This window comes from Lolium perenne, chromosome 1 (genome assembly GCF_019359855.2).
Source record: "Lolium perenne isolate Kyuss_39 chromosome 1, Kyuss_2.0, whole genome shotgun sequence".
NCBI classification, from domain to species: Eukaryota; Viridiplantae; Streptophyta; class Magnoliopsida; order Poales; family Poaceae; genus Lolium; species Lolium perenne.
Genome location: NC_067244.2, coordinates 85,483,986 through 85,497,103, shown reverse-complemented (window position 1 = coordinate 85,497,103; position 13,118 = coordinate 85,483,986).

Sequence of the window (13,118 nt, the reverse complement as noted above, 5' to 3'; positions counted from 1 at the left end):
GCAGCAAGGAAACATGTAGCGGAACTGGTTGTAAACGGTGTTTCAATGCTTGGAAACAAGACCTAGGGATCATACTTTCACTAGTGGACACTCTCAACAATGATACCATAATTGAATACATAGATATTATCACTTCACTATGCTACTCTGAACCACTCTCCGGTTTGATAATAAACACAAATTCACTGTGTAGGGCTGCATAAGCATTCCTTAAAGTTTGTATTCCCATTCTATGGACACCCCACGCCGTCACTTTGAGTATACAAAGATGGTACTAACTAGACACCACAATTCATAAGTATTTCTGTAAATTAAGCATAAGAAACAAACACGGTGTGCACACTGTCACATTCACAACGTTGGACAAGGTGTCCACGTAGATCACATAATAAAACCACTTGAGTAGCACAATAGTTGAAGAATAACATCTACTTATTCAACTAGATTACAAAGCTCAAGATCACATAAAGATCATACATGGAGAGATAGATAAACCATATAGCTACCGGTAAAGCCCTCGGTCTCGGGGGAGAACTACGCACTCCTCATTGTGGGAGTCAGCAATGGCGATAAAGATGGTGATGGAGTCGATGGAGATGGCTCCGGGGGCAATTCTCCGTCCCGGCAGGGTGCCGAAACATAGACTTCTGTCCCCCGAACCTTGTCAGTGACGGCGGCAATACGGAAGTTTTCGTGAATGGAGGCCGATTGATTTAGGGTTCACGCGTCGGGAGGATTCTTATAGGTGGAAGGGCGATATCGGTGGAGGCCAGGGGGCCCACACCACCCCTAGGCGCGGGCCAGGTCGCGCCTAGGTGTGGTATGGCTGCCCTGCTGCCTTTCTTCGACCCCCTCTGGACTATGTCTTCGTTACAAAAAAATGTTGACTTCGGCTTTTGTTTCGTCCAATTCCAAAAATATTTCCTGTACAACTTTTCTGAAATACAAAACATCAGAAAACAGGGAAGTGACACTTTGGCATCTTGTCAATAGGTTAGTACCGGAAAATGTATAAAAGTGCAACGAAGTGTAAACAAAACATATAGCAATTGGTGTAAAACAAGCATGACGCATCAAAAATTATAGATACGTTTGCAACGTATCAGTTACCTCCCCAAGCTTTGGTGAGACGTAGTTGTAAGAAGATTCTTCTAGAAAATACCTCTTACAGTATCACTACGCAACTCCATCGGAGGTCGAATAGTGTTCCAAGGAGATAAGTATAGTGAGTTGGAGATCGGATTGGAACTAAATAGCCTGAAGGAAGTGAGAATTGAAGATATTCCTGTAGTAAAGGAGTTTAAGGATGTATTTCCTAAGGAACTACCGGGGATGCCACCCGATAGAGAGATAGAATTCACAATTGATCTGATTCCAGGCACAGCACCAATAGCACAACCACCATATAAGATGGGACCAAAGGAGTTAGTGGAACTGAAAGCTCAGATAGATGAACTGAAATGTAGGGATTCATTCAAGAAAGTGTGTCACCATGGGGTACACCAGTTATTTTTGTGGATAAAAGAGATGGAGGAAAGAGGATGTGTGGAGATTACAGAAATTTGAACAATGTAACTATCAAGAACAAGTATCCTTTACCTAGAATCCAAGATCTTTTTGATCAAGTTCAAGGAGCAGGAGTCTTCTCGAAGATAGATTTAAGGTCAGGATACCATCAAATCAAGATCAAGAAGGAAGATGTACCAAAAACAGCATTCGTATCAAGGTATGGACACCATGAATACTTGGTTGTACCATTTGGACTAACCAATGCACCAACAATTTTCATGAATTTGATGAACAAGATATTCATGAAGTACTTAGACAAGTTTGTGATAGTGTTCATAGATGATATTCTAATCTATTCCAAAGATAAAGAAGAACATGCCAAGCATTTGAAGATAGTTTTGCAAACTTTGAGGGAACATCAGCTATATGCGAAGTTCAGCAAGTGCAAATTCTGGTTAGATAGTGTTGAATTTCTTGGACATGTCATAACTAAAGAAGGCATAGCGGTGAATCCAAGCAAGGTTCAGTCCGTATTGGAATGGAAATCACCTAAAAATGCTAAGGAGATACGAGGATTTCTTGGTATGGCAGGCTACTATCGGAGATTCATAGAGGGATTTTCGAAGATTGCAGGACCAATGACCAAGTTACTCAAGAAAAATACTCCATTTATGTGGACCGATGAGTGTGAAGCCAACTTCCAAACACTCAAAGATAAGTTAACCACAGCACCGGTGTTAGCAGTTCCTGAACCTGGAAAGGATTACACGGTGTATTGTGATGCTTCCAAGAATGGACTTGGATGTGTTCTTATGCAAGATCGGAAAGTAATAGCTTATGGATCAAGACAGTTAAAACCACATGAACACAACTACCCAGTACATGATCTCGAGTTAGCGGCAGTTGTGTATGCTCTGAAGAGTTGGAGACAATTTTTATATGGATCCAAGTGTGAGTTATACACCGATCACAAAAGTTTGAAATATTTCTTCACCCAGAAAGAATTAAACATGAGACAGAAGAGATGGTTAGAGTTGATTAAGGATTACGATCTTAAGATCAACTATACACCAGGCAAGGCTAATGTAGTAGCAGATGCCCTAAGTAGGAAGAGTACGGAGAATCAACCTACGGAATGGGAAATTCCAAAGGAACTTCGGAAAGAGTTAGAAGATGCTCAGATTCTGTTTATTCAAGGTGATGCCAAAGGAAGTATAGCAACCATGAGGATTATGGATGAGATATATTCAGATTTGAAATATGAGATTATCCGAAAGCAAGCGGATGATTTGTTCATCCAAGAGGAAATCAAGAGGATTGGCGAAGGAAGACCATCAGAATTCCATCTAGGGGATTTTGATTCATTATACTTCCAGAAAAGGATCTGTGTACCAGATGATCTAGAAGTGAAATCAATCATATTAAAAGAAGCACATGAAACCCCTTATTCAATACATCCGGGAAGTACTAAGATGTATATGGATTTGAAGGAGATGTTCTGGTGGAACAACATGAAAAGAGAAATAGCACAATATGTCTCGGAAGGCAGAGCATCAGAGTCCTGCGGGATTACTCAAACCACTAGAGATACCGGAATGGAAATGGGATGAAATAGGAATGGATTTTGTTACTGGTTTACCAATGACTAGTAAGAGGAAGGATATGATATGGGTAATAGTGGACAGACTTACCAAGAGTGCTCATTTCATAGCCGTAAACACAAAAGATACTGCAGAAAAGCTTGTGGATATATATGTGAAGGAAATTGTGAGTAAGCATGGAGTACCAAAGAAGATAGTCTCAGATAGAGGTTCAATTTTCACATCAGCATTCTGGAAACAACTTCAAGAATCTTTGGGATCCAAGTTAGATTTCAGTACAGCATATCATCCACAAACCGGAGGACAAACCGAAAGAACCAATCAGATACTAGAAGACATGCTTAGAGCTTGTGCTCTGAACTTTGGAGGCTCATGGGAGGATCATTTACCTTTAGCGGAGTTCTCATATAACAATAGTTATCAGAGTAGCATTCAGATGGCACCGTACGAAGCATTGTACGGAAGGAAGTGTAGATCACCAATTTGTTGGTATGAAACCGGAGAGAACAAGGAATTTACACCGGACTACATCAAGGAGAGACAAGAAGTCATCGAGGTGATCCGGGATAGACTCAAAATAGCTCAGAGTCGTCAGAAGAGTTACGCCGACTTAAAGAGAAGAGATTGGGAACCGAAAGTGGGAGACATGGTATATTTAAAGGTTAGCCCAATGAAAGGACTTAAGAGGTTCGGAGTGAAAGGAAAGTTAAGTCCTCGATATATAGGACCATTTAAGATACTCAGTCAGAATCGAGGAATAGCTTTTGAGTTGGAATTACCGGCACAACTAAGTCAAGTTCATAATGTATTTCATGTATCACAACTCAGAAAGTGTTTGAAGGCACCGGATGATCCTATCACCTATGAGGAAATAGAATTGCAATCTGATTTAACTTATGTGGAAAGGCCTGAAAAGATCTTAGAAGTACAATGGAAGAAGTTAAGAAACAGGGCAATCAAATATTGTAAAGTGCAATGGCAACATCATCCTGAGCGAGAAGCTACTTGGGAAACAGAAGATGAATTAAGGAAGTCTTACCCCGAGATGTTCAGGTACCAATCTTAACTTCGGGACGAAGTTTCTGTTAAGGGGGAGAGGCTATAATAACCCAGAACATAGGAACAACGAAGGGTAGATTTAGAAATGGGATGTGCATTTCATCGCAAAATGGGGGAAATTTTCGCGCTTTATTGCAACTAAACCTAAGAGGGATCGAGGTTCTCTCTCATTTTGCACTTAGGGTTAGGCAATGTGAGTTAGGGAAATTTCGACATGATCTCTTTTGTATCTTGTTAATTTGGGGAATTGATTTCATTTGACAAGTGTTAATACATTTAACAATAAGCATTGAACAATATAAAAATAGAATTCATAATTTAAAACACAAACTTATGAATTCAAACAACTTTGAATTTCAAAGTGAATCATAAATACAACGTTTATTCCAGAATATAAATATTACATAAAGCAAAAGCTCATAAACAAAAACTTGGGCTTTATTGATATCACAAAACAGATTACAAAGTCTTTACAATATTCTTGATACAAGAATGGATGAATAATAAACAGAAATGAAAATAAAGATTACAATTTTGCTCCTAAACTAAAACCTAGACTAAATGACTTGGAGAATAACTTCTGGTCATGTCCATCTTCAAAACCTGCAAAACAAAGAACCAACACTAGCCAGAATGTTAGTGTTAGCAACAGATTCAGTTTGGACAGTTAGAAAAATAACACAAGATTCAGTTTGGACAAGGCAAATCGTCACAAGACACTTGTGCTTGTCCAAAACTATGGACAAGACAAGATAAGGGCAGCAAGCAGACCAAACCCGAGCACACACCAGGGGCTCAAGTTTCAACATATGAGAGCACACAGCTCAAGTGTCTTTGGCGTACAAAGAAGGCCATGCATCAGCTTAGTCACCAAGCAAGCCAGGCTTGTGTGTCAATGCTAGGATAAAAGTAGGGTTCATATAAAAGGAGCACAAACCCTAGAATCGGTGACCGATCGACCGAGATAAGATTCACCTGTAAGGGTGAAGCTAGAACAAGCTCAGCTTCATCCAGCTTCTTGAGCAAGAACAGAACCAACACATACAACCACTCAAACCACCAGGGATCATGGTGACACTGAGAAGATCATCCAAGATCCGAGGTGAAGGGCTGTGACACAAACCCAAGTCTCGCATCAACAAAACATTTCTTTCTAGGAGCTGGAACAAGGTATACCTAGTTCCTGGAAAAGATCCAAGGGATCTAATCCATCATATGCATGAAATAAGCATGGGATGAGCAGATGCTCATATGGGTAGATCATCACTTGGTTTTTACCAAGGATTACTGCCAGTCAAAAGCCACTAAGATAGAAATCATCCAGATACATCTTGTGCACAGAAGCTAGAAATCATGCACAGATGCACACACTAGCAAGATCTCATGCACAGATAGCACCAGTAGATGGCAAAGATTAGCAGCTAAGACTACACAGTAACTCCTAAGCATACAACCATCAGAAACCCTAGATTTCTTCACAGGCAAGCATATTGGCATTCATATTTACTATGATCCCCAAATATGCAAGCAAAGATGAGTAGCCAACAAAATCCAACCATGTGAGCAACCAGTCAGTAGCAAGGCTACTGAGGTCACATCACACTTAGCACCAATTAAGAGAAAGCCAAATAGATCACATCACTATCCAGAAATGGATTCAGACTCTAATTGCTTGTAAAAGAATCATGAACAGCAAACTCATATACAAGCAAGTCATTTAAATCATCACTGCATAAGCAGTTCATCATAATTTAAGTAATACAAGCATGAATTTATCACAGATCCATGCTAAGCATGACAGTAGCATACTGTTAAGCAACACAATTTAATCTATAGCCACTAGAGCAAGTCTAGGTAGCTAAGATGAGCCACAGCACAAGTAAGCAACAGCACAGTGAGGCTTGAGCATCAGCATCACAAGAAAATTGAATCATTTAGCCACAGTATTAGCCAGTAAGCTATCACTGACAATCAATTGATCAAATGGGTCAATTATAGTAAGCCAAGCTACACAGGGAAGTTAGCCAACAAGCAAGGAATGATCCAATGGATCATTGGCTTGCAGAGAAAGCACTGAAGTATATCACAGGCACCACTGGCACACACACAAGTGTCACAGATGCATCACAAGTACACCTAGACAAGCAAGCATGATTTACCAGTAAGCACAAGCAAGCCATAATCAAGCATAGCATGGTATAGTTAGCTGTTGAGCAATCACAGTAGAGCATGGCAAGTGTAGAGCATGCTAGGAGCAGTAGAGAAGCAAGCACAGCATGAACAGCAAGCACAGCATGAACAGCAAGCAAAGCAGCATGTGCCGATCAAGAAATGGTGAATTGGCCATGAGCTTGCAGTAGACATAAGCACAGGAAGATTGCGCAGCCATAGCATGGCTCTAGATGATCACAGGATCACCAGAGAGCAGCAGAGTATGAGGAGGAAGAAGAACAGAAACGAGGGGAGGCGCACAGAGGAGAAGGAGGAGATGTAACACTTACTTGCGCCTGGAAGCAGAGGCTAGGGCATGGCGAGGCAGTGCTCGCGCGGCCCTAACAGCTGCAAGTCCAGGGAAGGCGCCAACGTTACGCCGACGAACCCAGACACGAACCAGCACCACCGTAGCAAGCACCTGAGGCGACGGCACGAGTACTGCACGCAGCACCCGCGTCAGGTCAACCCCAGGCGCGTACCATCGTCGGCGAGGACGAGATCTCGCCGGAGTTCGTCGAGGCGATTCTCCACGAGATCCAGATCGAAGGCGATTCGCCAGGAGAGGACGAGAAGGGAAAAACTGCGCGGACAGATCGATAGATCTGCACGCGGCGGTTCTAGATCGGTAGGTGGCTGCGGCGGAGGAGCTCGGCGATGGCCGGAGCAGGGCGGCGGCCATGGCGGCGACGCCATCGCCACGGGAGTCGCTAGAGGTTAGGGTTAGGTCGAGTGAGTGAGAGGGCCGAGTGAGAGTGAGTGAGGTGGGCCGCTTTGGCGCCACCGAAACCAAAAGGGGACCAGCCTTATTGGGCCGTCCCTGGGTTTAAGTTATTGGGCTGGGCCCAATATGGGTCCAGAGGGGTATTTTGGTCTTTTAACATTTAATAAAAGGCCAAAACTTTACCAAATTTTAATAAATCATAAACAACTCTAAAAATCCAATAAAAATTCGATTTATGAATGAAAAATAAATCTTAACAAGAATGAAATATGAAATGGAATTTATGAAACGAATTCAAAATTATGAATTTTCAGAATTTAAATAATAACTTGGAATTTAAAAATTATTATTTCCTTGTATTTAAAATTCAAGGAAAAATCTCAAATAAGTTCAAATACTTATTTTCAAACATTTCAAAATAAAATTCTACTATTCCAAGTCATTTCTTTTGAAAAAGGGTATTTTCCCAGAAAAATACTATATTCCTTTTTATTCCAAAAACTATAGAGGTTACTCTATAATTTCAAATTATTTTTGGAATGACTAAGGTAATCATTAAGTAAAATCATTTTACTTTGAATTGTTGTACTTTGTGTGAATTACAATGATTAATACTTTTAAATCAATTGTAAATTACCGTCAAAGACATAAATCTTAAATACAACCCTAAATTGTAATAACTCATTGGGGTAAAGGGATTCAACATAAAATAATCCATCCATGATTGCATTATTTGGATTTTATAACATTGTCCTTACCGGACAATGATGCTTCTTACAGAACCCGAGGTCTAGGTTCCATCAACTGCATTGAACTGCACTATCTCGCAGTCCACAGGCAAGTTCACCCTTGCTCATGTCAACTTGATTATTTTCTACTACTTTAATGCAAAGCTATATACTTATCATTCCTGCATCGCAAATAAAATAATATTTTCCAACTATGAATATAACTATGTGGCTGGCAATGGAACCATGGTATGTGTTGATATGGTGGAGGTTCCATTGCAATGGGTTATATCACCCTAGGATTAATTACCAATGTCGTCCAGTGATTCTAGCGCCGTACAAATCGCGTTAACCATGAGATCTATAATTGCTCTGGGGAAGCCAGTCGTATCTTTTCCCTTCTGCACGCCAACGGATTGGTAGAGCCGGCGGGGTGTTGGAGGCACTGCCGTAGGTTGGGATGGCCTTTTAAATCCCCATCCATTAGTGATGATGGCTCTACGATCTATGAAGGATTGTCCAAAGTGCACCATGAGTAAAGCCGTATTATCGGGGGAAGTCTACTGGAGGTGTACGGGTGGACAAAAGGGTGGGTTTGCAGTCGCGGAGAAGGCGGTGTGGGCTTGGATCTTTATACCTGGCCTCACACCAAAGGAAGTGTGAACGGGGGCAAGTCCCTGCGGATGGCAAAAAGGGTGAGATCTCTTGTGGGAAAAGTAACGCACCTCTGCAGAGTGTATCAAATTGTGGCTGTCACTCCTTGTTCCGGGAAGGGAACTGCGAACGCGGCAGGAAAGGAACTCCACGAAGTTCTGGCCAACCTGTGAAGACTGACGGGCATAGTTTTCATAATAAAAGCAACCTTTTGAAGAAATGTTTTCAAAACATGCATTGACCTGCGATTTCCTGATCAATGGTCGTAGCTAGTGCATCAAACACCTTTTTATTCTTTTAGAACTTGCTGAGTACCTCTGTACTCACTTTCTTTCGACACCCTTGCTAGACTGTGATCCGGAAGTGGATGCTATCAACGATGGAGCACCAGAAGGAAGCTACGAGCTGGTCTACGAAGAACCTGATCTTACCGGCGGAGTGGAAGGCGTAGATTATGGAATAGTCTACGGACCAGATGACACAGAGGTGGAGGAGTAGTGACATACCCTAGCATCATAGAGCCGAGCAACGTAGCGCTTACCTAAATAAGTTGTTGAGCTCTTTATATTTGTTATGAGTTGTAATCGTACTTAAGTAGTATCTTAGGGTGTTCTCATAGGACCTGTGAGAATACCAACTTGTTAAGACAATGTTTGTAATAAAGTATGGAGTGTTATGACCTGCAATGTTTCTGTTGTACCACTCTGAGGGATATGGCAATTTGTGAAGAAGTCCCTTCACAAAGATCATATCAACGACTTGTATACTACAACATGCAGTGGTATGCTGGGTCACCGCAGCTGGTATCAGAGCAAATGTTGCGACCTTAGGTTGGAAAAACCTAGTATAGGGAGGAAACCTGTAGGAGTCTCGTAGAAATAGTAAAGGATTCTCTAGAAGTATGGTGGTTATTCACTTGAGAATAGCAAAACCATATATTTTAGTGCGATAATTCTTTATTACACCTATTATGATGCATTATCACTACTAATATTCTGCTTTTGTATACAGCCATAATGGCGTACACGTTTCCTAAGAGGACTTTGAGGAAGGTTGAGGGTTGGCTCGGTGATTATGATGGACCAATAACAGCTCTCCTGTGTGGGATGCTGAAGGAACTTCATTGTGATCCACGGATACCTGTTATCAAGTATACCTACTATGATGGGGAAATCCTAGCCAAGTGCAGAGTATCGGTCCAACTACCGGAAAAACTGCTGATGAGTCGTATCATGCCATACGGAGAAGCCAAAACTATCACCACAGCCTACCATATGGGCCTATTCAAGGCAATCCTTGAGATAAGGCAGCACAAGTCGATGAACTGCTATGTTCGTAGTTTTCTCATATACCTCATGCCGAGGAAGATGAGGATCCCACTCTTAATCATTTGGTGTTAGCACACGTAAGTCCCGAGGTCACAAAGACACGGCACATGGATAGCTGTAAGTCTTTATTGACCACGATGTATCTTTTACACATGAAGATGAGAGGTGAGATTGACCACATGCTAGCTGAATTCACGGACCCTGATAAAGTCCAAGCTCGGATGCATGATTTGAGAGCACAACCACAACATACTACACCGTTCTTTAGCCTAGACAGCTATGTAGATTTGAGTGACCAGATGCCCAAGAAAGATCCACTTACACCCAACTTTGTCCCGCACTATCCACACGTGTCAGCATCGTATGATACTGGATATGGGGGAGACCACTCATGGAACATAAATTGCTCGGAGTCACCGATCGAGAACTCGACGGGTTGGCGTTTCGGGGAACCTTTCGGTGATGAGGAGGAGCCAATTCCATGTGATACAGGAGATGAGAGTGGTGGGGTTAACCAACATTACGGGCAGGAAGAGAAAGGTACTGATTCCATTTCTTTGGATTTGGAGATGGGATTATCTAAACCATCACAGTACGAAGTAGGTGAGAGTTCTGGAACCAAGAAAAAGAAGAAGAAGAAGATGAGGGGTCAGGTGAATAGAAATCCTTCATGGATGACGGAAGAAGGAGGTATGTATCCTACTGGGGATATGTACGAGTCATTGTCTAGCTACTTAGGCATGACTGATCTCTGTCTCGGCACTTCGTCCGATTCAGATTACATACCTACTGGAAGGACCTTTGTTCCGGAGGGTGTCCGGAAGACAAGTCGCTGTACCGGATGGACCCCAGGAATGTATGCGGAGGCGAATGAAGACGATGAGGAGTAGAGCTCCAAGGAAGAATAAAGTAATCTAGGTGGTTTTGTAATAGAACGTATTTTAAATTCCCGTTGGCTTGGGCTTTGAGCCAAATAAGTGGTTTATATATACCACATGTAATATAAGTTTGTGAGTGTGTTATGTATTATACGGTGTATATACATAATAAATGTTTGTTTTGGATTTGCTTCTTGATTTTATTGTGTGACTAGTTCTGGGCAATGAGTTGAGCTCAGAAAACATTCGCATGGTGTAATTATGAGTAATCGCTCTTTGTTACAGGACTAGGGGGAAATGGCGTTAGTAGAAACCTAAGAGGGCTCGTATAGAGCCAAGGAAGTACCCAATCAGTAAACCAATACCTGATCGAAGTTTCAAACCTCGATACCGACCTACTACTGGTAACCAATACAACCGGGGAGGTCAGAGTCAGAACCCAATCAACCAGATCATCTGCAACAATTGTGGCCTAAAGGGTCATTTGCAGAAGGATTGTTAGAAACCCAGAATCATCTGCTATGGTTGTGGGAAGGAAGGACACATCAAGCCGGAGTGTCCAAACAAGTCGTCATGGAGCGGACAGAGCTCTGGAGGACGAGGTGGAAACAACAACAACAACAACCGTAACAACAACAACAACAACAATAACAACCGCAACTACAACTACAACCACAAGAAGGGAAAGCCTTATGGAAAGCTGAATTGCACATCTTTGGAACAAGCGGAAGAGTCGGATCAAACAGTCTTAGGTACGCTAAGCATTCTTACTCATCCTGGCAAAGTATTATTTGATACTGGAGCAACCACATCATTTCTTGCATTGGAATTTGTGGAAAAATTCGGGCTTAGATGTTCTAAGTTAGAAACCCCTATAACTGTTCTATCCGCGGGGGGAACGATCTTAGTAACCCACGTGAAAGAAGCACAAGTCCTAACCATATGTGACTGTGTGTATTTCGCGGACCTATTCATCATACTCATGAAGGACATATCAGTCATCCTAGGGATGGATTGGTTGACAGAAAATGGAGCGGTGATTAACTGTGGAGACAAAACAGTATCACTACGCAACTCCATCGGAGGTCGAATAGTGTTCCAAGGAGATAAGTATAGTGAGTTGGAGATCGGATTGGAACTAAATAGCCTGAAGGAAGTGAGAATTGAAGATATTCCTGTAGTAAAGGAGTTTAAGGATGTATTTCCTAAGGAACTACCGGGGATGCCACCCGATAGAGAGATAGAATTCACAATTGATCTGATTCCAGGCACAGCACCAATAGCACAACCACCATATAAGATGGGACCAAAGGAGTTAGTGGAACTGAAAGCTCAGATAGATGAACTGGAACAGAAGGGATTCATTCAAGAAAGTGTGTCACCATGGGGTACACCAGTTATTTTTGTGGATAAAAGAGATGGAGGAAAGAGGATGTGTGGAGATTACAGAAATTTGAACAATGTAACTATCAAGAACAAGTATCCTTTACCTAGAATCCAAGATCTTTTTGATCAAGTTCAAGGAGCAGGAGTCTTCTCGAAGATAGATTTAAGGTCAGGATACCATCAAATCAAGATCAAGAAGGAAGATGTACCAAAAACAGCATTCGTATCAAGGTATGGACACCATGAATACTTGGTTGTACCATTTGGACTAACCAATGCACCAGCAATTTTCATGAATTTGATGAACAAGATATTCATGAAGTACTTAGACAAGTTTGTGATAGTGTTCATAGATGATATTCTAATCTATTCCAAAGATAAAGAAGAACATGCCAAGCATTTGAAGATAGTTTTGCAAACTTTGAGGGAACATCAGCTATATGCGAAGTTCAGCAAGTGCAAATTCTGGTTAGATAGTGTTGAATTTCTTGGACATGTCATAACTAAAGAAGGCATAGCGGTGAATCCAAGCAAGGTTCAGTCCGTATTGGAATGGAAATCACCTAAAAATGCTAAGGAGATACGAGGATTTCTTGGTATGGCAGGCTACTATCGGAGATTCATAGAGGGATTTTCGAAGATTGCAGGACCAATGACCAAGTTACTCAAGAAAAATACTCCATTTATGTGGACCGATGAGTGTGAAGCCAGCTTCCAAACACTCAAAGATAAGTTAACCACAGCACCGGTGTTAGCAGTTCCTGAACCTGGAAAGGATTACACGGTGTATTGTGATGCTTCCAAGAATGGACTTGGATGTGTTCTTATGCAAGATCGGAAAGTAATAGCTTATGGATCAAGACAGTTAAAACCACATGAACACAACTACCCAGTACATGATCTCGAGTTAGCGGCAGTTGTGTATGCTCTGAAGAGTTGGAGACAATTTTTATATGGATCCAAGTGTGAGTTATACACCGATCACAAAAGTTTGAAATATTTCTTCACCCAGAAAGAATTAAACATGAGACAGAAGAGAT